Source organism: Lycium barbarum, chromosome 9, assembly GCF_019175385.1.
Source record: "Lycium barbarum isolate Lr01 chromosome 9, ASM1917538v2, whole genome shotgun sequence".
NCBI classification, from domain to species: Eukaryota; Viridiplantae; Streptophyta; class Magnoliopsida; order Solanales; family Solanaceae; genus Lycium; species Lycium barbarum.
The window spans coordinates 115,141,757-115,164,154 of NC_083345.1; the positions used below are offsets into that span (position 1 = coordinate 115,141,757).

The window sequence follows — 22,398 nt, forward strand, 5'->3', positions numbered from 1 at the left end:
ATTAGGCCCGGTGTAACTATCATCATCCATAAGACGCCCACTTACGCCCAGCGTAGTGGTGTCTGCCCGGCCGACTAGGCCCGGTATAATCATATATAAAAGTAAGCATGCATGTGAGCCCAATCAAAGCTACAATCATATCGGAGTGACGTAAGGTCGGTGGCCTCCGATTACCTTGTGGAATAATCATCATCACTACATCTCACCTCGAAGGAACAAGTAACATAAGGTGAGAGAATAACAATGAGTGAAATCAACAAAATCATAGGATAAGCTCAATTATCTCACAACATCTTTGCATCCATAAGCTTTGGAACTTCTAGCATTAAAATCATCATCATTATAATCATCATAGAAAACATCTCATTTCTTTTCTCATGAGAAGCTTTTAAGAATCTTTAACTTTCAACCTTTGGGATTGAAGAAGTTCGTGGAAGTATATAGGAAATCGTAATATAGGAGTCATGCCTTTGAAAAAAGAGGACTAGCCTTAACATACCTTTACGTCTTCTTGACGACTAAACGTTCTCCTTCCAAGCTCGCAACTCTACGTTCAAGAGAATTTGTACTAAATTATATCATTTAAAACATGCTTAAGTCCAAACTAAAGCGATTAAGGGCTAACGAAAATTGGGCAACACTTCCTTTGTTTCAACAACTTTCTCCATAAATTAGACAACTCCCAAACATCAATAGCAACACCCATAATATCATCAATAGACTTTTCAAGTTAAACATTGTTCAATCCTCAAAACTCCCCTTTAAAGTCATTCATAACCATAACTACAGCATAATACCATATTCATTTTTGCATAATACTCCCTCAACGTCACTAGTATGATCCACAACAACCTTATACTCATGGTATACTGAGAATCATAACTCAAGCTAAGTTACTACTCAAGAATATCATTAAATCCATGCTTGAGCTTCATATTCTACTTAATTCCTTCATTCAAGTTACTCCACAACCAAATACTCTTAATGACATGAAATAGATAAGAAAACTCACCTTTGATCATATAAGGATGAACTTTGGAAGAATATATTTCACTTGAGAGAAACCCCAACTTCAATACCAAAGATTTCTTGACTGCTACAAACCCTAGAGGGCCTCTCCACACTTGATTCTCTTAATTCTTGGTAATTAATCTTTGATTTACCATTGGGTTTGTGTTAATATGACATGAAGAATGTTCTAGAGCTTTCAAGAGTTGTGGAGAATGTGGGAATATGAGAAATAAGAACTTGGGTCATCTATTTATAAGTGGATAAAAATCTGACCCAATTGAGTTATACGGACACTTACACGGTCCATATAAGTGACCGTATAGTACTACCATGGACTGACCTTCTCTGGAACTTTTATACGGACCGTATAAAGTTATACGGACCTTATAAGTGGTCGTATAACCCACTTTTTTCCCGAACTTCTCTCGTTGATTCATTTGACATCTAATACTTATGAAAACTTCTTGGCACTTATATAATACTTAATTAACCATCCCAGGGTCTTTATATCTCTTCCTCAAAGTGATGCTAAGTAAGGCTTAACTCAAACGATGTGAAATTCTCCCAAACAAGACTCTACCTTAACTTTCTCCGACGAGCTTTCTTCTTTTACCTCAAATGTCTGTGGGATCTTAATTAGAATTATTAAGTATCCTTTCCCACTTGTAGGGACTTCATGTACATTCTAGGCTTACGTTAATTCATCCACAGCACAACGACATGAAATGTCCGAGGTGTAACAGTATCAGAGCCCTAGGTTCGTTGATCTCGTTATGCAAGGACACGTCTAGTAGAGTCTTGCGAATCGGTATGGAGATGTTTATACTTATCTTCGAAAGGCTATGAGACACTAGGAAAATTTCTTTCTTTCTTTCTTTCTTTCTTTATTTCTTTCTTTCTTTCGTGCTACTTGATTCCAATTGGTATCTGGACGATTCAAATTGGTATATGACTTTTCTTTCTATTCTCTCACAGATGGTGAGGACTCGTGCTACAGCAGTAACAAATGAGGACCCGCGCCGGCTGCTGGGGCCGCAGTTCGTGAGGGAGGTCAGGCCGCTAGGGCCGCAGTTCGTGGAAGAGGCCAGGCTAGAGACCGTGGTCGTGGTAGAGGCAGGAGAGCAGCAGCACCAGCCAGGGGTGGGTCTCCTGCGGCTGTCAGTAACGCGCTGAGTCCTCTGAGTCTCAGTAAATTCCAGATGATGCAGCATAGTTTGCAGCAGCACCTGCACAGCCAAATATTATAGCTCCTCCGGTGTTGTCAGATGTGATGGTCCGAGTGTTGAACCTGCTGAATGGTTTGACAGAGGCGGGTGTGTTACCAGTTGTTCTAGGTGCACAGGGTGCCAGAGTGGGTAATCCAGCTACGGGCAGAGTTCGTCCTCCGGGGTTACAATATGTTGCAGCTGTGGCTCCTCGTTTGGGTGAAGGTGCAGAACTGGGTGTATTTCCTAGGCTAGTGGGAGGTCCGGTTGTTACACCTCAGAAAATTTCCCGTTAACATACAGTGAATGTACTAGCGAAAGGCACGAAGTATACGATGTCTTGGTAAGTAAGAAACAACATTTGATGATTTTAAATGAGATTTCAAAGACATTCGAGGTAGGAGACGGAAGTTGCCAAGAAAGGAAAGGTATATGCCATGTATCGGAAGACGATTTACGAGTAATGAGTCAATGATGCCTTCGAAAAGAGTTATAATGTCCCTTAGATTGTTAATGAAGTGTTAAAAAAGTGTTAAGATGTCACACCCCAATCCTGATATGGCATGACTGGCACCCGACTCTCATTAGAGTCGAGCGAACCCTCAGACATTCGCTCTATCAAAACATGTCATTTCAAAAACTTTTAAGAACATAAAACTTTTCCAAATGGAAATCATCTAGAATACATACTCTTTTAAAGTCCACAAATGACTCAACTGACATCACTTTGTCGACATCTCGACAAACATACCACAGGACACTGTCTGCAGAAGTCTCTAAGAAGTAAACTAAACATTGTGACTCAGGACAGGGCCCTGACATACCTATAATCATACATATCTATACATGACTAAGCACAGCTCCAGAATGAGGTGGAACTTGCAAATCCCAGCTGAAGTCCAAGCATTCTAGCTTTACACTTAACCTGCCAAACAATCTGGGGCTGCGGGCATGAACGCAGCGTCCCCAGGCAAAAAGTACGTCAGTACGAACAATGTACTGAGTATGTAAGGTGGTAACAAGTCATAATCATAATTTGACTTAGAAGAGAAGAAATCACAATCTAACTCAACACCTGCAACCTTCGCTGGAAGAAACATAAATGTGCACACAAAGTCTCAACACAATCTTTAAGTAAATAATGCAATCCAACACACATGCCGCTTCCGACATGTTAACTGAATGGTCCCTTCGGACAGCCGCTTCCGGCTAGTATCACAATAGTCCCTTCGGACGGCCGCTTCCGGCATAATAATGATGGCCCTTTCGGGCAACCGCTTCCGGCTTAATAATGTTGGCCCCTTCGAGCAGCCGCTTCCGGCTTAATAATGATGGCCCCTTCGGGCAGCCGCTTCCGGCTTAATATCACAATTATGTCAACACAAACTCAATCCATAAGTATCAATTTCAATCATATCATTAGTCACTAATCTATTCATCACAATCTAGTTATTAGCCTTAGTCTTTCATAAAAGTTATCAAATTTGTATCTCACTAGACTCAGGAGGACATACTTCCAGGTTTGAAGGTAGAATTGTTATGAAATTCTTCTAACCATATTCTACTCAATTTCATCTTATTGCCTTACCCAAAGGATAAATGATCATATCAATACAAAGGTATGATACTATGGAATGTAAACATCAATCGTAAATGAAATGAAGTAGTAAAATCTCACACCCCCTTCGGAGTGGTTTTGAAAATCAAACTTTATGTTTCCCTTAGTATAAGACTCATTTCCTCGAAATCGTTAGTAGGACCATATACACAACTCAACTTGGCACCTTATGGGTGTTCTCTTCGGAACAGAATAGGAGTACAATATCAATAAGCCATCACAAGAAGCATTTAGACCTTACTTAAGAATGGAATCATATGGGGTACATATAGAATGAATAGCAACAAGGATCATGCCAAAGGATGAAAAGTTTGCCTTACATACCTGGAAGCTTATATTTCACTTTCCAACTTACTTCTTGCCTTGCAATCTACGTAAGATCATTTATAGTCTCGTAATCTACATATAAAACTATTCATACTATTGTTAGGCCTGTTGTTATATACATATCCTAAGCCTTCAAATAAATCTTTTTAGAATCTGTCGAAATTTCGGCAGTATCTCCTCTGTTTATATGCCTAGCCCAAAACCTCAATTCAGCAACCAACAACAACAACAACAATGATAATAACATCATTTGCAACACCAATATGTGCCATAAAATAGCCCACACACCTACCATTTCAATCTCCACTTTCAATCTCAAATTTCATATGTTTCTTTCACCAATTCACTTGATATACAAATACAAATAAAGACAGAGACCATATCGCAATCATGTTGTATTCCATAATTTTCAGCCATCACAAATCATATTTATCACCTCAAAACAGCCCAACGAAACAGTAGCCATATCTTAGGCTATTTCAATGCTATCTTGTAGTATTTTACTATAAACAATCTCACCAACATGGAATTAAGCTTAAGCACAACCAAGGGGATGTTAAAATTACCTTAACCAGTAAATACCATTTGAAATCCGCTGCTAATTCAACTTTCAATCACCCTTAAACGCAACACAGCGCTATAGAGGTGTTCTTCCTTACCAAGGTTAACTTTTGAGGTTGAATTTGGATATAATCACTTGAATTTTCATCTTAGACTCTTGAATTTTCATCTTAGACCTCTATGAATTTGGAAGAAAGAGTTTTGGGGAAGTGTAGAGAGAATTTAGGGAGAGAAGGTGGTAGAAAATGAGACAAAAAATTAGATTTTTGTTTTTAAATTTTCTGATCTTTACTGTTCACACTGACTACTGTAGTAGTACTGTAGCATGTTGGTTACTGTAGCAGTTATTGTAGCACGTTTTTCTGTCTGTCAGCCTGACTTGTAACGTCTATAATTCTCCACTCCGATGTCATATCGACAAGCGGTTTGTTGCGCTGGAAACTTGACACGACGAACTTTATTTTAGGCTTTCACTTTGATTCAAAATACCTCATCTACTAAAAGATATTATTTCTCCAAGTTGGGCTAAATTACCCCTCATATTCTCTTCCAAGTTCCAACAAACTTAATTTCCTTAATTCACTTGCCCTTCAATCCTTCCATAGCGTACTATATGCACTTAAACCCTTATAACCATAAGTTAAACATATATAAACTCACATACCTCCGGAAAGGTAGCTCGAATCTCAACATACAAAACTGCGGGGTGCAACATAAGAAGGTTCCATAAGGATTGAAGATCAAACGAGTCGACGAGAAAGAGTTCGGGAAAACTGGGCATTATACGGCCTAACATACTGGCCGTATAAAACATATTGGCCTTATGTTACGCCATATGTTGTGAATAGAATATGTCCTTCACTGGACCAGATCTACGACCATACATACGTCCAGTATAATTTATACGGCCAGTATGTTGGTCCGTAGAATCTGGTCGGGACAGATTTTTAAAAATGATATAAGGACCCAACCCCATCAAATTTATTTCATTTCCTCACTTTACACTTCAAGAACATTCTAGAGAGCTCTCCACTCTTCATCCACAAGAACCCAAGAGATATTTGTGATCAACTTCATCAAACCAACAAAATCAAGTGTATGAAACTCATTGAAATTCATCCAAGCCAAGGAATTCCAATGGAAGTGAACTAGGGTTTTGGTGTAAGTGAAGTATTCCCACTAAAGGATTATTCCTACACTATATAAGATAGGTTTTATGATATTTTCATGTTGTTTAAGGTAATGAGAGGTTGAAAGACTTAGATTATGGAAGGAGATAGAAAATGGGTCACAAAGATGAGAATAATGAGATTTTGAGTAGTAGTTTGGAATGAGTCATGAATATTGATGTGTTGTGATTGTAAGTATGTTATAAATGACATTTAGAGCTTAGGATAAGCATTATATGTGAGAAAATGTGATAGTGAAATATGACCATGGTTATGGAGGAATTGAAGTGAAATTGTGAAATGTGGATAATGTAGATGAATGATGATTGTTGCTTATAGTATTGTGAATGTTGTTATGGAAGTTGGGGGTTGATATGTAATGTGAGGAAAGTTTTATAAACAAAGGAGATGCTGCCCAATTTTCTCTAGCCTTAGTAAGCACGTTCTTATAATCGATTAGCTAATGTTAATACGAACTTTCTTGAAGGTAGAAATGCGAGCATCGAAGGAGCACGATCAAACGATAGAATAGCTAAGCAGAGGTATGTAAGGCTAATCCTTTCCTTCTATGGAATGACTCCTATGACATGAGTCCTCCTATTTCTCCATGATCTTCCTAAATAAAGGAAACTATGAGTCCATGACTGTAACGAGCCATATATGTATAAGCTAAAGAAAAGAGATACGATACGAGCATGATAATGATGATGATGAGTTTTAAGTACAAAGAATCTTAAAGTGAGATACGATGTCCATGAGGTTAGCGATCATAAGTATAGTTCCATTGATGCATTTCCTTATGTTCACTCACCTTAAAATGTTAGTCCTTTCAAGGTGAGATATGATGATTATGATCACTCCATAACGTAGTCGGGGGTTCACGACCTCATGTCACCCCGACATAACCATGATTACCTTCAAGCATTAATGTATGATGATGCTAAGTTTATGTTGACTATAAGACGATACGATCCCACCATGCTTAATTGGCCGGGCATGTTACCGCGAAAGCGGGCTGCATACGATTCCACCGTGCCTAGATGGCCGGGCATGTCACTGCTAAGGCGGGCTTTTATGTTTACACCGAGCCTAGAAGGCCGGGCATGACACCACTAGTAGGCGGCATATGATGGTTACCCGGAAGCGGGTTAATGATGATGGTATATATGATATGGGGATGTTTGTGCTATGATGATATATGCAATACGATTATTTATGATATATGTATGAAATGCATCCATTCTTAAAGGTTAAGCAGGTTATATCTTCATCTTATGTCTTATGATTTATCTATTATATTCATTTCATTGATGCCTTATATACTCAGTACAATGTTCGTACTAACATCCGTTTGCTTTAGACACTGTGTTCATGCCCACAGATAGACAGGGAGGTGATCCAGACTCGTAGGAGCTACTAGAAGACTTGAGAGCACTCCATTGTTCCGGAGGTGCCATTGAATTATTATTTTGTGTATATATATGTTTTGGGCATGGCGGGGTCCTGTCCCGTCCATATGTCTGGCACTCTAGTAGAGGCTCGTAGATATGCATATGTGGGTAGTATTGTCTCATGATTTTCCCACGTGTATATATATTTGATAGCCTAAGGGCTTATGTATATAAAGGTAATTATGTTTCAAAGTGAAAAATGGTTTTCTTATGATTTGAGTGTAGGATGAATGAATGAACGCTTGATGTGTGCAATGGGTAATGGTATGAGCGGTGCTCGGTGGTTAGCCCTGGGTACCCGTCATGGCCCTAGTCGGGTCGTGACAAAAAGTGGTATCAGAACAGTTCAGTCCTAGGAAGTGTCTACGAGCCGTATCTAGTAGAGTCTTGTTTATAGTGTGTTGCGCGCCACACTAATAAACAAGAGGCTACAGGGCATTTAGGAAAAATGACCATTCTTCTTCTTATGAGATCGTGCGATAGAGTCGTGTATAAGATTTTCTCCTCCCTAATAGTGTGTTATGATTTGAGAAATGTCGCCAAAAGGAAAGCTACAGCTGCCCAGAAGGGCAAGATTACGATTAAAAGGCGGGTAGAAAGGGAGCCGCCAATGAATGTAGAAGAGGGTGAATCACATAATGAGGCTCCATCTAATACCTTATCTACTCCGCCTATTATAGAAGAACAAGAAGGGGGTTTAGCTCCAGCTTCTATGCCTCCAGTCCCTCCACTGGCTACTTCGGGTCAACAAGTGACCGAGGCTATTCATCTATTGTCGCAGTTAATTGCCGCCCAGGCACAGCGGCAGGGTTCGGGATCAAGTGACAGGGACGTTAGTACTAGAGCCAGTGATTTCATGAGTTTGAATCCTCCGGAGTTCTTCGGGTCAAAACCGGATGAAGACCCGTAAAGTTTTATCGATGAAATGTTGAGAACATTATAGATTATTCATGCCTCCGAAACTGAGTCTGTGGAGTTAGAATCTTATAGAATCCGGGATGTGGCATTCTTGTGGTATAATAATTTGATATCATCAAGAAAAGAGAATGCGCCTCCTCCGATTTGGCAAGAATTTGTAGATGCCTTTATCTGCCACTATTTGTCACCCAAGGTTCGTCGAGCTAGAGCGGATAGGTTCCTAAATTTCAAGCAAGGAAATATGAGCGCCCGAGAGTATAGCCTTCAGTTTAATTCATTGGCTAGATATGGTCCGACTATGGTGGCCGACATGGGAGATAGAGTGCACTGATTTGTGAGTGGCCTAGGGCCACATTTGTTCAAAGATAGTTTAACGTCTTCATTGCAAGATGGGTTGGATATTTCCTGCATTCAGGCCCATGTCAAGAACTTAGAAAGGTAACAACATTCACAAAGGGGTGAGCGAGCGTGATATGGACAGAGGGCAAAGCAAGAGGGCCAGATCTATGGGTGTAGGTAGCGATTTTAGAGGGAGATCGAGGCAGACATATTCTAGACACTCAGGACAGTCGGAGACTAGTGCACCTCCATGGTTTGCAGGTAAGAGGTTTGACCGCTCCATTCATTCAGGGCCGGGTCAGAGCTCGAGAGCTTCAGGTTCTCAGTTTGGGGGTCATTATAGTCAGAGGAGACCACTAGTACCGCGATGTAGTCGGTGCGGTAAGTTACATTTCGGACAGTGTCGCCAGGGCATAGATGCTTGCTATGTTTATGGACAGACTGGGCACGTGATGCGTGATTGTCCCTCGAGGTATGGTAGAGTTGGGGTCCAGCCCACAGGATCAGCAGCTGGTTTCTCTTCAGTGCGCCCAGTAGTGCAGACTCCCCATATCCCAGCAGGTCGAGGTAGAGGCCGAGAGGGAGCATCTGCTTCAGGTGCCACTCAGCCCCGAATCTATGCTTTAGTCGGACGATAGGATCTTGAGTCCTCCCCGAATGTGGTTACAGGTACATTATCCGTATTTTCTCATGATGTATATGCATTGATAGATCCGGGCTCCACACTATTTTATATTACTCCATATGTTGTTGGTCGTATTGGGGTGAAACCCGAGCCAATTAAACCTTTTGAGGTGTCTACTCCGATTGGTGATCCCGTGATAGCTAGACAAGTGTATAAAAATTGTGTAATTGTGATATGCGACCGCCAGGATAAAGCTGATTTAGTTGAGCTGGAAATGTTAGATGTCGATGTGATTATGGGTATGGATTGGTTGGCCTCATGTTATGCTAATTTTGATTACCGAATGAAAGTAGTTTGATTTCAATTTTTTGAAGAGCCCGTGCTTGAATGGAAAGGTAACACAGCATCTCCCAGGGGTAGGTTTATTTCCTACCTTAAGGCAAGAAAGATGATAGCTAAGGGCTATATTTATCACTTAGTTCGAGTTCAGGATACTAAAGCAAAGTTGTCAACCTTCCAATCCGTTCTAGTAGTGAATGAATTTCCGGGTGTATTTCCAGATGAACTTGCAGGTCTTCCTCCGGAAAGAGAAATTGATTTCGCTATTGATGTGTTGTCGGATACCAAGCCTATTTCTATTCCTCCTTACCGAATGGCTCCGGCGGAATTGAAAGAGCTAAAGGTACAATTAAAGGATTTGCTTGAGAAGGGATTTATTAGACCCAGTTCATCACCGTGGGGAGCACCAGTCCTATTTGTGAGGAAGAAAGATGGTTCCTTACGGATGTGTATCGATTATAGGCAGTTGAATAAGGTGATGATAAAGAACAAATATCCTCTCCCAAGGATTGATGATTTGTTTGATCAATTACAAAGTGCCAAGTGGTTTTCCAAAAAAGACCTAAGGTCAGGTTATCATCAAGTAAGATTAAAGAAGAAGATATTCCCAAAACAGCTTTTAGAACGAGATATGGCCATTATGAATTCCGAGTGATGTCATTTGGGTTAACTAATGCCCCGACAGTGTTCATGAATTTGATGAATAATGTATTTAGGCCTCTCTTGGATCTATTCGTAATAGTGTTCATTGATGATATTCTGGTATACTCTCGCACAGAATCAGAACATGCAGACCATTTGCGTATTGTCCTTGGAATTCTTCGAACTCGAGATTGTATGCAAAATTTTCACAGTACGAGTTTTGGCTAAATTCTGTAACATTTTTGGGTCTTGTTATTTCAGATGATGGCATTAGAGTTGACACTCAGAAAATAGAAGCTGTGAAGACTTGGCCAAGGCCTACGATGCCTACAGAAGTCCGTAGTTTTCTGGGATTAGCAGGTTACTATAGAAGGTTCGTAGAAGGATTTTCCTTTATTTCAACCCCATTGACGCGGCTAACCCAGAAGTCAACTAAATTTCAGTGGAATGATGCTTGTGAATGCAACTTCCAAGAGTTGAAGGACAGATTAACCTCAGCCTCAGTCTTGACACTCCCAGAAGGGCCAGATGGTTATGTTGTATATTGTGATGCTTCCGGTGTTGGGTTAGGATGTGTGTTAATGCAGCATGGTAAAGTCATCGCTTATGCTTCGAGACAGCTGCAGAAACATGAAAAGAACTACCTAACTCATGATCTCGAATTGGCTTCAGTTATTCATGAATTAAAGATGTGGAGACATTACTTGTATGGTGTGCATGTTGATATCTATACATATCACAAAAGTATTCAATACATTTTCAATCAGAAGGAGTTGAATCTTCGGCAGAGACGGCGGTTAGAATTATTGAAAGATTATGATGTGAGTATTTTATACCATCCCGGGAAGGCAAATGTAGTAGCCGATATGCTTATCTGCCGATCGATGGGCAGCCTATGTGAAGTTCCTCCAGAGAAGAAAGAATTAATTCATGAGCTCCACCAACTAGCTAATCTTGGAGTACGTCTAGTTGATTCAAGTAGTGCAAGAATTGGTATTAATAATCCCATAGTTTCGTCCCTGAATATGGAAGTTAAAGAGTGTCAATATGAAGATCCTCAGTTGAGCTATCATAGAGACACATTTCATGAAAAAGAGAAGTCTCCATCTGAAACTTCTATAGAAGGAGTTCTTAGACATCGAGGAAGGTTACGTGTTATGAATGTTGCAGAATTACGTCGTCGAATTCTAGAAGAAGCTCATTATTCTCGGTATTCTATTGATCTGGGAGCGACAAAGATGTATCATGATCTCAAGTTAATTTATTGGTGGGATGGAATGAAGAAGGACATAGCAGAATTTGCAGCTCAATGTCCAAATTGCCAGCAGGTGAAAATCGAACATCAAAAGCCATGAGGATTATTGCAAGCAATGGAAATCCCTATTTGGAAATAGAAAGTGATCAACATGGATTTTATTATGGGGTTACCTCATTACCGAAGCAAGTATGATTCTATATGGGTGATTGTGGATAGATTGACGAAAGCAGCTCATTTTCTTCCTGTCAAAACCACATATTCAGCAGAGGACTATGCAAGGTTATATCTCAAAGAAATTATGAGACTTCACGGTGTGCCAATATCACGGTGTGCCAATATCTATTATCACAGACAAAGGGGTACAGTTTACAGCTAAGTTCTGGAAATTTTTCCAAGAAGGTTTGGGTACTCAAGTAAAGCTTAGCACGGCGTTTCATCCGCAAACTGATGGGCAAGCCGAACGTACTATTCAGACCTTGGAGGACATGTTGAGAGCATGTGTTCTAGAATTCGGTGGTAGTTGGGATGACCATTTATCCCTCATTGAGTTTGCATACAACAATAGCTACCATTCCAGTATTCAAATGGCTCTGTATGAAGCTTTATACGGAAGGAAGTGTAGATCCCCAATTGCGAGGTTTGAAGTAGGGGAAGTACAACTAATAGGTCCTGAGTTGATTCAACAAGCAGTAGAGAAAGTCAAGGTGATCTGAGATCGATTGTTGACAGCCCAAAGTCGCCAAAAATCTTATGCGGACAACAGCCGGCGAGACTTAGAATTTCAAGTTGGTGATTGGGTATACTTGAAGGTTTCGCCAATGAAAAGAATGATGAGATTTGGTAAGAAAGGGAAGTTGAGTCCTCGATATATTGGAACTTACAAAATTACCAGCAAGGTGGGTCAAGTAGCTTATGAATTGGACTTACCCTCAGAGCTCGAATCAGTCCATCCGATTTTTCATGTCTCAATGCTCCGTAAGTGTATTGGAGATCCTGCTAGGATTGTGCCGGTAAATCATGTCCACGTTACGGAAAAGATAGTATATGAAGGAGTGCCCATTGCCATACTAGATAGGCAAGTACGGATACTTCGAAATAAAGAAGTGACCTCAGTTAAGGTCTTATGGCGAAATAACAATCGAGAAGAAATGACTTGGGAAGAGGAAAAAAATATGAAATCCAAGTACCCCCACTTATTTCAGCCCCCGGAAGAGATCCAAGACGAAACATCAAGATTATGAGGTATGTATGTTTTCTTTTTATGCATATGGGTCGTGTGTGGCCAAAATGTATTGCTATTATGTTGTGGCCTTGTGAGGAATTGTTATTATGGACTGTTGTGACAGGATGGTAGTGCCATATTACAGGGGAAAACTCTGGCGAAATTTTCGTAGAATTCCCGATTGCTTAACATTTTAGGACGAATGTTCCAAAAGGGGGGAAGAAAGTTACATCTAGGAAAATTTCTCGTTAACATACAGTGAATGGACTAGCGAAGGGTACAAAGTATACGATGTCTTGGTAAGTAAGAAATAACATTTGATGATTTTAAATGAGATTTCAATGACATTCGAGGTACGAGGCGGAAGTTTCCAAGAAAGGCAAGGTATATGCTATGTATCAGAAGACGATTTACGAGTAATGAGTCAATGATGCCTTGGAGAAGAGTTATAATGTCCCTTAGATTGTTAATGAAGTGTTAAACAAGTGTTAAGAAGGTTCCATAAGGATTGGAGATCAAACGAATCGACGAGAAAGAGTTCGGGAAAAGTGGGCATTATACGGCCCAACATACTGGCCGTATGTTGTGACCAGAATGGGTCCTTCACCGGACCAGATCTACGGCCATACATACGGCCAGTATAATTTATACGACCAGTATATTGGTTCGTAGAATCTGGTCGGGACAGATTTTTAAAAATGATATAAGAACCCAACCCCATCCAATTTATTTCATTTCCTCACTTTACACTTCAAGAACATTCTAGAGAGCTCTCCACTCTTCATCCACAAGAACCCAAGAGATATTTGTGATCAACTTCATCAAACCAACAAAATCAAGTGTATGAAACTTATTGAAGTTCATCCAAGCTAAGGAATTCCAATGGAAGTGAACTAGGGTTTTGGGGTAAGTGAAGTATTCCCACTCAAGGCTTATTCCTACACTATCTAAGGTAAGTTTTATGATATTATTTTCATGTTGTTTAAGGTAATGAGAGGTTGAAAGACTTAGATTATGGAAGGAGATAGAAAATGGGTCACAAAGATGAGAATAATGAGATTTTGAGTAGTAGTTTGGAATGAGTCATGAATATTGATGTGTTGTGATTGTAAATATGTTATAAATGACATTTAGAACATAGGATATGCATTATATGTGAGAAAATGTGATAGTGAAATATGACCATGGTTATGGAGGAATTGAAGTGAAATTGTGAAATGTGAATAATGTAGATGAATGATGATTGTTGCTTATAGTATTGTGAATGTTGTTATGGATGTTGGGAGTTGATATGTAATGTGAGGAAAGTTGTATAAACAAAGGAGATGCTGCTCAATTTTCTCTAGCCTTAGTAAGCACGTTCTTATAATCGATTAGCTAATATTAATACGAACTTTCTTGAAGGTAGAAATGCGAGCATCGAAGGAGCACGATCAAACGATAGAATAGCTAAGCGAAAGAGGTATGTAAGGCTAATCCTTTCCTTCTATGGAATGACTCCTATAACATGAGTCCTCCTATTTCCCCATGATCTTCCTAAATAAAGGAAACTATAAGTCCATGACTTTAACGAGCCATATATGTATAAGCTAAAGAAAAGAGATACGATACGAGCATGATAATGATGATGATGAGTTTTAAGTACAAAGAATCTTAAAGTGAGGTACGATGTCCATGAGGTTAATGATCCTAAGTATAGTTCCATTGATGTTTTTCCTTGTGTTCACTCACCTTAAAATGTTAGTCCCTTCAAGGTGAGATATGACGATTTTGATCACTCCATAACGTAGTCGAGGGTTCACGACCTCATGTCACCCCGACATAGCCATGGTTACCTTCAAGCTTTAATGTATGTTTAATGATGAATGTATGATGATGCTAAGTTTATGTTGACTATATGATGATACGATCTCACCGTGCTTAATTGGCCGGGCATGTTACCGCGAAGGCGGGCTGCATACGATTCCACCGTGCCTAGATGGCCGGCATGTCACCGCTAAAGCGGGCCGGTATGTTTACACCATGCCTATAGTGACGGGCATGACACCACTAGTGGGCGGCGTATGATGGTTACCCGGACGCGGGTTAACGATGATGGTATATACGATATGGGGATGTATGTGCTATGATGATATATGTAATACGATTATTTATGATATATGTATGAAATGCATCCTTTCTTAAAGGTTAAGCAGGTTATATCTTCATCTTATATCTTATGATTTCTCTATTATATTCATTTTATTCGTTCCTTATATACTCAGTACAATGTTCGTATTGACTTCTGTTTGCTTTAGACGCTGTGTTCATTCCCACAGGTAGACAGGGAGGTGATCCAGACTCGTAGGAGCTACTAGCAAACTTGAGAGCACTCCATTGTTCCGGAGGTGCCATTGAATTATTATTTTGTGTATATATATGTTTTGGGCATGACGGGGTCCTGTCCCGTCCATATGTCTAGCATTCTAGTAGAGGCTCATAGATACGCATGTGTTGGTAGTATGGTCTTATGATTTTTCCCACGTGTATATATATAATATTTTGATAGCCTAAGGGCTTATGTATATAAAGGTAATTATGTTTCAAAGTGAAAAATGATTTTCCTATGATTTGAGTATAGGATTAATGAATGAACGCTTGATGTGTACGATGGGTAATGGTATGAGCGGTGCTCGGTGGTTAGCCCCGGATAGCCGTCATGGCCCTAGTCGGGTCGTGACACCGGTGTTGACTGGGGATGAGCATGATTTGTTTTGGGGGTTCACTAAGATAAAACCTCCAGAGTTCTGTGCATTGAGATTGAGGATGCCTACGAGTTCATTATGGACTGCTTGAATTGCCAAACATCTGCATTACTTAAGACTTTTGTATTGCCAAACATCTGTATTACTTAAGACTGCTTGAATTCTTTGTTCCTGTGGCTAGTTGAATCTTTCTGTGACAATCTTGCCTTATGTGTGTTGATTTGGCATTGAGGTTGTATACTGTAGAAGTCTTACTTATTTGTTAGCTTTGACTGATTGTTAAATGCTTGGCTTTTTGAGAAAAATTGAGGAATTTCTTTTAATAGATTTGAACTTGTTAAGTGACCTGAATGTGGTAGTTTAGAGTTAATATTAATGGAAAATGTAGCGTATATCAAGTGTATATGGAAAGTATGCCCCCTTAAAGGGTTTTGCTCTTCATGGGAATACTAATGGTATATCGCGTATATAATAGCTTTGACACTTAGAAAAATTAAGAAGAGAATGAGTTTGGGCCTGCTGCTTAGGCCTGTTACTTGCGATTTTCATACTTGAACTGCTATCATTGTTTTGGGTTTGTTTTTCCTTTTTACGATATTTGTGACAGGTTTTGAGTTGTTATCATATGGGCTTGGCCCAAATCTGATGTAATTCATTTTTTTGCATTGTAATAATTATTATAGCTCTTTAATTTTGTACTTAGTTTAATTTGTGAACGTATACTAATATCATGTATTCCCATTTGTATCTTTGTCCATCCAAACCCGTTGGGGGCCCACTAACGTATCTAGATCGAGTCAACCCAACTTGGAGCGAAATGAAGTTTATGTTGGAATTAAGACGAACCCGATTGCATAAACACTTTCCTTTTGGGCTTGGTCGGCCTAAATTCTCTATCTCCTTTAATTATGTACTTTAAATTATTATTTGTGCAATTGTCATGTCCATTGGAACCCTTATGAGATTGTCGTATTTTATAGTCGCCAAAATAAATTTACTACAAAAGTAAAGACTAATTTTGTGGCATTAATGCAAACTTGGGACTAATGTGGTTAAAAGGACTAAAACTGCCTTTTTTTTTCCGAAATCTAGGACTGATTTGAACATTTATGAAACCTGTGGACTTATGACACATGGACTGATTTGGACCAATATTCAAAACTTGTTGGACTAATTGTGATTATTTAGACTTAGACTAAAAAATAAAACTTGACTAAAACTTTTCAAAAGATAGAATAAAAATGGACTATATATGTAGAATACTATTAATATATAGACTATAATAGTATGCCTAAAATTATTTTCTTAAAAATTATTTTCTATACTTAAAAAAATATTTTTTCAAAACTATTTTTGAGTGGACTTACGTAAAGTCCTACTTAGGCTAAGAGCCTTCGGGTATTAGCCTAAGTGTTCTAGTCCGACACCCTACGCGCTCAATTTTGGGCAAAATTTACCACTTGTGTTTCTTGAAAGATGGTATATTTCGCATGAATGACTAAAATCTTTTGTGGAAATATAAACCGAAATATTTTTTTACCATAAACAATTCATATCTACAAAGACATACTATTAGAACCCGTAGGTCAATCGTATTTTACGGATCCTTAATACCAGGGTGCCTAACACCTTCCCCGGGGGATCACCAGAACCCTTACCCATACTTTGGTTAGATTAGGATTCTTTTAAAATTTAATCATTTTGAATGAACCCTTTTCGAACTGGTCTTCCTAATTTCCTAAAAACTAGGTGGCGACTCTAAAATAAGTCCATTTAGAGCACCATCCACGTAGAAGCATATTTTTTTCTTTTTTCCAGTATGATTGACAACCGTACTTACCCGGGACACTTTCCTTTTTAAATGAGGCAAGTGCAAATACGAATCGAAAAAAATAGAACTGCTCCAACATATGCATTAATTGATCCGGGCTCTACTTTGTCATACATTGCTCCTTATATTGCCAATCATATTGGGGTGAAACCAGAGCCAATCAATCCTTTGGAAGTGTCCAGACCTGTAGGGGACCCAGTGGTGGCTAGGCGAGTATATAGGAATTGTGTGGTTGTAGTTTGCAACCGTCATACTATGGCTGATTTATATGAGTTGAAAATATTAGATTTTGATGTTATTATGGGTATGGATTGGTTGGCCTCCTGTTACGCCAATGTTGATTGCAAAACAAAAATGGTTTGTTTCTTGTTTCCAAGAGAAACAGTTTTAGAATGGAAAGGTAATACAGCGTCCTCGAGAGGTAGGTTTATTTCCTATCTCAAAGCGAGGAAGATGATTGCTAAGGGCTATATCTATCATTTAGTTCAGGTCCAAGACACAGAGGCAAAATCGCCAACTCTTCAATCTGTCCCAGTAGTGAATGAGTTTCTAGATGTGTTTTCGGACGAGCTTCCCGGTCTTCCACCAGAACGGGAGATTGAGTTTACTATTGATGTGTTGCCGGATATTAATCCCATATCTATTCCTCCTTATCGAATGGCCCCTGCGGAATTGAAGGAGTTAAAGGAGCAACTAAAAGATTTGTTAGAAAAGGGCTTTATTAGGCCTAGTTCATCACCGTGGAGAGCACCTGTGCTGTTTGTAAGAAAGAAAGATGGGTCCTTGCATATGTGTATTGATTACAGACAATTGAATAAGGTGACCATAAAAAATAAATACCCATTTCCAAGGATCGATGATTTATTCGATCAACTGTAGGGTGCCAAGTGGTTCTCAAAAATAGATCTAAGATCGGGGTACCACCAAGTGAGAGTCGGGGATGAGGATATTCTGAAAACAGCCTTCAGAACCAGATATGGCCATTACGAATTCCGAGTAATGTCGTTTGGACTAACTAACGCCCCGGCGATATTCATGCACTTGATGAAAAATTTTACTTTAAAGTTATTAGTCTCCTTTAAAAAAAAAAAAAAAGCAATGTACAATTATAACCTTTCTAATAATGGAAGAGTAGTTTTATTTAGATGAAGCTACAGTGTTATATTTGAAGTTTTGATTTGAAAATTACTTAAAGATAGACTTTAATTAAACTATCATTAAAAGTATGAAAGATGAGACCAGATTAACATATATCGGTTATAATATGCTATTCATATCACATGTTGTAATGTTTCATGGTAAGGGTGTCAAGTGGGTCGGGCCGGGCCATTTTAACGTGTGCCACAAGGGGCCGGGTCGGGGCCGGGCGGGCCGTAAGTTAAGGGGCCGGGCTGGGGCCGGGCTTGGAGAGGGAAAGTGTGTCTGGCCCAGCCCACCTCGGATAGGAGCTACACCTCCGGCTAACCGGGCCCGTTAGTGGGCCGGGCCAGATTTTAATTATTTTAAAAAAAAAATCTAATACTAAAATTTATTAAGTTTGATACTTTAAAATCTAGCTGTTGTCATCTAATAAAGCTTTACCGATTCTTTTTTGTGGTTCCATTATGCAAATTAAAATAATGAAAATTAAAATTAAAATGGAAGAATTAAAGTACTAAATAAAAGTAAGAGATGGAACGAAGGTACCAAATTCTCGGAGATAATGAAATAACAACGTGATCGTAAATTGATGAATTGAATACTTGAAGCCTTCCACTTGATCTTGTTAATTGCAAGTTTGCAAAAACAATTAAAGTAGAATACTAAAATTATAGAAATTGCTAAAAATTAAGAGGGAAAGTGAGGATAAAATGAGAGGATTGTAGTAAAAAATGATGAAATGTATTAGGTATTTATAGGTGAAAATGGGTTAAACTGTAATTTTTTAAACTTAAAGGTGAAAAATAGTTTTAAGGGGTTGAGGGGTTCTTTTTTGGGCCAACGGTTGAATTGTCAATCTTTCCGTTGGCAACGGTCACTTGGCCACTTTGTTAATTCTTTGGGGTCCATCTGCCCATTATTAATTGAAAAAAAAACAAAGGAAGAGCTAACTAGTTTTCAAACGTTGGAAAAGGTCACTGCCCACTTTATTAATTCTGTGGGGCTCAGCTGACCAGTGACCACTAATTTTTTTAAAAAAAAAGGAGAGCTAATTAGTTTTCATTTAGTAGCAATTAAATATTAACGGATCCGACTCCTCTCCATTTTCATTGTCTCCATTTTCCCCAAGTTCTTACTTGAATAAGAGACACATTACATGAGTTAAAATTAATGGTTAAGTTTTAATTAACTAAAGTAAGATTCTAACTATGGTTTGAATAATTAATAAATATTTCATATATTTGCTTCCAAAATTTTAAGAATCCCACAATTATAGCTACAACTATTTTATTGGGATACAATGTTTTTAAAATACTTATTATTAGTAATAAATGTAGTACTTATCTTTTTTTTTAATTTGAAGTGGGTCGGGTCGGGCCGGGCCGGTGCCCCGGTGGGCCTTCACTCGGGCTGCTGGTGGGCCGGGCTGGCGGACTGTCCACCTTGTCTAGCCCAGCCCCCTAATAAAACCCACCTAGCCCAGCCCCTTACACCTCTTAGTGGGCTTGGGCCGGGCCGGTGGTGGGCCGGGTTTACCGGGTCTGGGCTGGCCCGGCCATGTCGAAGCTACAGTGTCATATTTGAAATTTTGATTTAAAATTGCTTAAAGATAGACTTTAATTAAACTATCATTAAAAGTTTAAAAGATGAAACCACATTAAAATATACCGGTTATAATATGCTATTCATATCACATGTTGTAATGTTTCATGGTAGAATCACAAAGATATATTTGATTAATGAATTTTAATTTTTTTATAAAAACTAATGAAATATTTTGATTTTGCTCACGACCGCGCAAAGCGCGAATCTATTCACTAGTTAACATATCTACATAGTGTATTAATATTTCAGGAAAAGAATATCAATTGTCTTTCTTTGTACAAGGAACAACTCTGACCCTCATAATGACATTCTCATACTACTATCTAATATAATTTTCAGTGGATGGTATTATCGGATGTATATACATTAGTGAGAAGTGGAGTAGACTATTTAGTCGGATTGTGAGCAAACTTGCCTCGACATTATACCCATTATGAGGGGGACACTACTACAAAAACAGTGAAATTCGACCAAAATTTTCGACCACACGAGGTCGAAAAAGACCAATTTTCGATCAAAATTTCGATCGCAAGGCATGGTCGCTAACAGCTAGGGTGAAATTTTTTTCAACCTCACGTGGTCAAAAATTTTCGACCTCACGCGGTCGAAATACGTTTTCTACCTATATTACGAAAATAAATTGTTCGACCACCTGAGGTCGAAAAAGTTATTTTTTATTTAAATATTAATAAAATATTTCGACCGCACGCGGTCGAAATATGATAGAAGATAAAAATAATAAAAAAATATTTTCAGAACTTCAACCGCATGAGGTCGAAATTTAGCAATATTGCTGCCAGATTTTGACCTCATGAGGTCGAAATTCAAAATGTTGCCCAGATTTTCGACCTCGTGCGATCGAAATTCTAATTTCTGAGTACAATTTCGACCTTATGAGGTCGAAAATTATCAATATCTGGATAAATTTTCGACCTCATGAGGTCGAAAATCTGGAAAAAAAATTCCAGCATTCGGCTGCTTTTACAGCAGCCCACCTGGCAATCACAGTCATCAACCAAATCAACAATGCAACTCATCAACACGTCCAATTCATCAAAGTACTTCTACAATCATAAACTTCACATTCTAAAATCAAATTCAACCTCAAGTTTCAATTTAAAGTACTTCTAAATATCCTTAAAACTACATTCAAACACTTGAACATCGTAAAGTTAAACAACCAAAAACTACTTTCTACATTCAAAACACTTAAACATCGTAAAGTTAAAACATCCATAAACTACTTCCTACAATCAAATTCACCTTCAAAAGTACATCTAATTCGAATTAAAACTATCATAAAAAAAAATATACATATCCAAAAAAACATAGCAATATTACAATCCAAAAGTATACGAATCAAAAAAGTCAACGTATCAAAAAAGTCAACGTTGGGTGTTAGAGTCATGATCCGATTCCTCCCACTTGAACCCTTGACCTTTGTGGCATCCTCACTGGTCCATAGAAACTAAAAAGTGTTGCTAGATCTCCAGGCGCCAAGACACTGCCAGCTCTGAATATGGGAGTTCCCCACCGGAAAGGTTAAGGGGCTCTGATCCTGCACGCAACCAAACATACATGTCAGGAAAAGAAAGAAGTCGAAGGCATTATCATAATTGTATCCAGATGAGTACCATGGAGCAGATGACAAAAGGAACGAATTGAACGGTCAATTCGGCAGCTCAGCTCAGTTCGCTCCTTCACATGGTTGTAAGCACCGGCAACAGTAAGAATAGCAGCAAAAGCCCAGATAAGCCCAATGCAGAGGAGCAAAGCAAACCTTTCAAGTATGGATTGGGAAACTGGATGAACACGTTGCATATACTGCAGATGACTTGACCAACATTACAATCTTCTAGTAAATTGAAAGAACTATCAAATAGAAAAACTAGTCAATGAAATGATATATTACCTGCTGGGAAATGATAAGTAGAATTAACATGGGTAGGCCAATCTCAATATAATCACCCACCTGATCAAATCATAGGATCATAAAGAAAATTGCTTGAGGTTCGTGCAACTTCTTCGAGCAATGAAGCTTTTTAATATTTCGGATAATACCTGAGGAAAGCCTCTACCAAACAAACCAAGACCTAAAACACAAACGAGCGGCGTAATGACAACAGGACTGAAAAACTTGTAGAACAGAAGAAGGATGACGTGTCATTCCCTCGTCGGAGAAAGTAACAAAATGATGGAACATAATGGGAAGGCAATCCAAAAACAGAAAGATAATTCCAAAGTTCCAAACAAGAACTAATGATACTAGTAGTAAGTATTCAGAAGAAAAAAACACAACTTACCTAGTAAGATTTCCCCAGGCTTGCCCATATCCAAGTATTATGTTGATAAAGGAAGACACTATCAACGACCCTTGAATAGCTCTCATAGTG

General features: G+C 38.8%; 1 long non-coding RNA gene across 1 annotated transcript; it reads right to left on the reverse strand.

The window, feature by feature from the left end:
- Positions 1–21,676: 21,676 nt before the first annotated feature.
- On the reverse strand, positions 21,677–22,136 carry LOC132608874 (uncharacterized). Its single transcript, XR_009570589.1, has 3 exons — positions 22,067–22,136; positions 21,918–21,977; positions 21,677–21,829 (listed from the first exon to the last, which is right to left on the reverse strand). It is a non-coding gene; the product is annotated as an uncharacterized LOC132608874 (long non-coding RNA).
- Positions 22,137–22,398: the final 262 nt, after the last annotated feature.